This window comes from Palaemon carinicauda, chromosome 9 (genome assembly GCF_036898095.1).
Source record: "Palaemon carinicauda isolate YSFRI2023 chromosome 9, ASM3689809v2, whole genome shotgun sequence".
Classification (NCBI taxonomy): Eukaryota; Metazoa; Arthropoda; class Malacostraca; order Decapoda; family Palaemonidae; genus Palaemon; species Palaemon carinicauda.
In genome coordinates this window covers 151550225-151555224 of record NC_090733.1, presented here as the reverse complement: position 1 = coordinate 151555224, position 5000 = coordinate 151550225, and the positions used below count along the sequence as shown (strand labels likewise).

At 31.9% G+C, this 5000-nt stretch overlaps 2 long non-coding RNA genes across 4 annotated transcripts in view; one reads left to right on the top strand and one right to left on the bottom strand.

Annotated features, from left to right (window-relative positions):
- LOC137647285 (uncharacterized) overlaps window positions 1–4225 on the bottom strand; it is a 4617-nt gene extending 392 nt beyond the window's left edge. The window contains exons 1-5 of the long non-coding RNA XR_011045568.1: window positions 4131–4225; window positions 3532–3611; window positions 2527–2820; window positions 1672–1884; window positions 1–590 (exon numbers count right to left, since the gene is read on the bottom strand). The exon at window positions 1–590 is cut by the window's left edge and continues 392 nt beyond it. This is a non-coding gene — a long non-coding RNA (uncharacterized lncRNA). The remainder of the gene's footprint in view (window positions 591–1671; window positions 1885–2526; window positions 2821–3531; window positions 3612–4130) is intronic.
- Window positions 3533–5000, top strand: part of LOC137647283 (uncharacterized) — a 31611-nt gene continuing 30143 nt past the window's right edge. For all 3 annotated transcript variants that reach the window (XR_011045565.1, XR_011045566.1, XR_011045564.1), the window contains exons 1-2: window positions 3533–3633; window positions 4124–4237. This is a non-coding gene — a long non-coding RNA (uncharacterized lncRNA). The remainder of the gene's footprint in view (window positions 3634–4123; window positions 4238–5000) is intronic.

The window sequence follows — 5000 nt, the reverse complement described above, 5'->3', positions numbered from 1 at the left end:
AAACGGATTTTTTTTATGTAATTGCATTTGAAATAATACACCCGTTCGTCTTTTTCTACTATAATGGGTATCTATTACTATTCATCATAAATATCTAATGAAAATAAATACATATACATAAGTTACTCGATTTAGCATCGTTAAGCAACACTTGAATTGCGAAACAACTACATGACTGTTTTCATATACAACAGTAGTTCCTTAAACTGGATACTTCCTAAGTCCAGGTTAACTGTGTTAATCAACAATGTTTATCTAATTAACTGTATGCAGGTCCATAAACTTGATATTAACAATGTTCACCAGCACTTTCCAATCGTTGGTGTTGATCAGCATTTCACTGTTGTTGCGGTTCATCGGCCACAGGCTCGTCATCATAGTAGTAGTAATCGTCATAAATAGTCGCATCTGGATCAAACCTGCGGTAACCATTGAAATTATACCCGTAGGCCGGTGGGTTGACGACATCAACGAGGCCGGGAGGTCGATGGTTGTAGAAGGAGCCGTGTCCGTGGGGAGGCCTGGCCACCCCGTTCACCACCCCCAAAGGCCCTTCGGGGTATGAAGGACACGAAAAAGCCTTTGGGTAACTGTTGGCAGGAGTGGTTTAGGGTATGAAAGTTATTAAAGGAGAATTATAATGTTATTCATGATTAGTCTATATAGTGTTCTTGATCGTTTTTAGTGTTTCATTGGCACCAACTGAGATTAAAATGTGGCAACCCTTTCATGTGCACATAAAGAAATGTAATCTTACAAAGTAACATAAAATACTCCTGTTTAATTTCTTTAACAGCGTGTGTGAACTAGTTTACTAGAACTGTCATATTACATTGTGCTTGCATTGAGCATTTTAGTTCTTGACACCTAACTGAACAACGCGCTCATAAATACAGTATTTACTGGCTAAACGTGAAGTTGCCTTTACCTAGAAATACATTACATAGCCTATAACAGTCTCTGGTTCAGGTTTCAAAATATGCAGTCACTCTTACTTGGAAAATTTATTGTAGGACTTAAATAGGGTTCCAGACACCTCTATAACCGAATTAGGAGAAATATTTTCACCTCTATAACCTAAATTAGGAGAAATATTATAATCTGGGAAGGCATTGTTGTAGATCTCAAATGAGGTTTTACACCACTTGAATTATTTTCAAACTAAATCTAAAGTCACACTAATACCTGGAAAAGGATAAGGTTCTATAATTCTTGAATCCTTGTAGAAGTAGTGCTGATAGTGCACCTCAGTCGATACATTGCGTGCATTATTTAAGGATGTTACACCCCCCCCTTTTTTTTTTCCCTAGCTGCACGTGTTTTAATAATTGTTTTCTTTACCTCTGTTCTTTCTCCCTTTCTTTTATCTGTCTATCTAACCTCTTCCAACCTTTACATCTCCCTTTATTTTATCTGTCTATCTAACCTCTTCCAACCTTTACATCATACTGTAACCTAGTCACTGATCGGCTTTACAGGCCCCAACGCTGGGCTATATATCTCAATTTCATAAATTGAATCTAACGCAGAAATCGGGATGAATCTGTAACAAAGTTTATAGGAGGGATTGAACATAATCGAGGTTCCAGAACCCTCAACAAAATGAGGCCGTTTGCGTCAATAGGCGTAGGAGGATACGATGGGTTAACAAAATATGAAAGTCAAACTTACCTGGAAGGGCATTATAGCAGGACCTAGATGAGGTTCCAGGATGAATTCTTCCATCTGCGTCAAGGGACTGCCTGGTCCCCGAGCTGATCTGGAAGCTGCTCTTCAAGGTGTTCTTGTCCATCGGTTTCCTGAAATAATGGATCCTCACGCTTGACTTGAGACGCAGATTCTCTAATGAATTTCCCAGAAGATCGTTCACAGATCCGTTCGACACTGAAGAGAAACTTTTATTAATTGCGAGAGTTTAGGTTTTTATTGAAACTTTAATGCATTGTTTTTCAGGTAGTTTTAGGTAACATTTAATCATTTAGGTAATCGTATTATTATTATTATTATTATTATTATTATTATTATTATTATTATTATTATTATTATTATTATTATTATTATTATTATAGCTAACATTTAATAATTTAGGTAATCGTATTATTATTATTATTATTATTATTATTATTATTATTATTATTATTATTATCCAAGCTACAACCCTAGTTGGAAAAGCAAGATGCTATAAGCCCGGGGGCTCCAATAGGGAAAAATAGACCAGTGAGGAAAGGAAATAAGGAAATAAATAAATGAAGAGAACAAATTAACAATAAATCATTCTAAAAAAAAGTAACGTCAAAACAGACATGTCATATATAAACTATTAACAACATCAAAAACAAATATGTCAAAAATAAACTATAAAAAGACTCATGTCCGCCTGGTCAACAAAAAAGCCTTTGCTCCAACTTTGAACTTTTGAAGTTCAACTGATTCAACTACCCGATTAGGAAGATCATTCCACAACTTGGTCACAGCTGGAATAAAACTTCTAGAATGATAATAATAATAATCATAAAAAAGTATTACCAAGATCGTGAAGAAGTGCCATCCAGATCGCTTTGCTGCGTTCAGTAGGCTTCTCAAGATTGGCCAGTAATCTATCCATCTTCACATTGCTGTAGTCAATACATCGGACTCCATAGAAATGCCCAGGGAAGAGATTCCTTCTGCTTGAGAAGCTTTTCCTTCGGTTCCTGCTTTTAGATTGAAATTTAGAGCGCTACTGTTTCCTATCAAAAATTCCAATAGCTGTCCGAGGGCTGGCATGTCAATGATAGACTGAACAGTGTCTGTATCTGCGGTGGGTAGTTCTTGCTCATCCTATGGAGAGAATAAAGTGCCTTTTTATATTATATCAAAGTTTAGTTAGCGTGGGTGATTGATTGGTTACTGTCATACAAGCAGTTAGTATATGTACTAATTTCAAAAATAATAATCTTGATAGTTTTAATAATAATTTCAATCATTCTAATCATGATAATGAAAATTATGACTATTTTTATCATTTTCAATAATAAGTTTTAGTAATTTTGATAATAATAATTTTAATAATAATTTTAATAATTTTATTAATGATAATTTTCAAAATTTTAGTAATAGTAATTTTTATGATTTTAATGACAATAGTTTTAATATTTTTAGTAATAATGATAATTTTAATTATTTTAATATTGTTAGTAATAATGATAATTTGATTATTTTAATATTTTTTAGTAAAATGATAATTTTAATTATTTTAATATTTTTACTAATAATGATAATTTTAATTATTTTGATATTTTTAGTAAAAATGATAATTTTAATATTTTAATATTTCTAGTAATAATGATAATTTTAATAATTTTTATATTAATTATAATGAAATTCTTAATAATAATTATGATAATAATAATCAACTCTTCAAATTCTTTCATTCATTTCTTAAAGTAACTTTTCATATTTACAAAGAAATCAATAGCATTAGAATTCAAAACCTTGTGTAACTATCAATAAGCCTACAGGGTCTTTAAACCAATACAAGTTATTACTTACAGCATTTTCAGAAGTGAGAGAAGGTACTATTTTGGGTAGTTGAAATGCTGGTGGCTTTTCTGATGCATCGTCTATGGGAGCTGAAGTTATGGACAAAGATGGGTGAGTAACATTTGCGTATCTTAATTAAAGGTCATTTGCTATTTGAATTAATGATAAAATGAATATATTATGATATGCAGTTTTTAGATGACAGGTTTTATCGTGATGAATTTAGCAAAATGTTAGTTTTTTTTTTTTTTTTTTTTTTTTTTTTTTTTTTTTTTTTTTTTTTTTTTTTTTTTTTTTTTTTTTTAATGCTGCAAACTGTATTTTTAAAATGTAGGCGTGGTCTTGTAATAGATAAAGAAGTTCGTAACTACTGTGTACGCTCTTATGATCATATTTAAATGAATCATAGAGTTTTACCAATATATTAATATGAAATACTTTGAATCATTCAACTTTAATATCACCCGAATGAAAAATAAAGAATTAAGTATTTGAGACATTAACCAATGAATGAAAATTTGGATTATTTTCCCAATGAATAATTTTAAAATATTGGTTTACAGAACAAGAAAAAATATTTTCTAATGACTTAACATTTCAGAACTCACGAAAAGTAGAGGGAAGAAATTCCAGTTGCCTTCTTATAGACTTCGGCTCGGAGAGATTCGCCAAAATTAAGACGATTACCAAAGACCTCTGTGTAAAAAGGAAAGCGGTAAGATATTTTATCTAATGAGTTGTGTGTTGTTACTACTGCTACGAGAGAGAGAGAGAGAGGAGAGAGAGAGGGAGAGCGAGAGAGAGAGAGAGAGGAGAGACGAGAGAGAGAGAGAGAGAGAGGAGAGAGAGAGAGAGAGAGAGCGAGAGAGAGAGAATTATTTCTGAATGGATAACATCTGTAAACTGTAAAAGCTAAAATATAGGTTTCATTGATGAATGAATGGTACCGTATCATGAATTTACTGCGAATTAATGAACTTCACTTACTTGACATCAATGGGACTTTATAATAACTTTAAAAGCAAAACATGTCATAGCTGAACAAGCTAACGAAAGACTGGAAAATTTAAGTGTATTTGCATGTGTTTTCTGTGTACAGTTCGTTGACTTCATTCCAAAATTCGTCCACTGCTTACAAACAACTGATTCTTGTTGATTTCATAAGTCTCTTTCAAAATAATTTTGGTCCAGTAGCTTTCTAATCACTTTTCCAAAGACCATAACCTCTATTTTTTTTATATATTTAGACATCTAATTGTAAAGATGGTGTAAACATTTCGCAAATCTACAGGATGATTATTCAATTAATTGAGCGATTTTATGATATTTTCTAATTTCAAAAGAAGTTCCCATATTCTCTAAGAAAATCCTGCATGTGAAAATAATAAGGACAATTCATTATAAAATAAATAAACACTTGCTTAAATAGAGGACATTAGGAAAGTATCAGAGACTAGACGGAGGCGCTGGTAAATGTG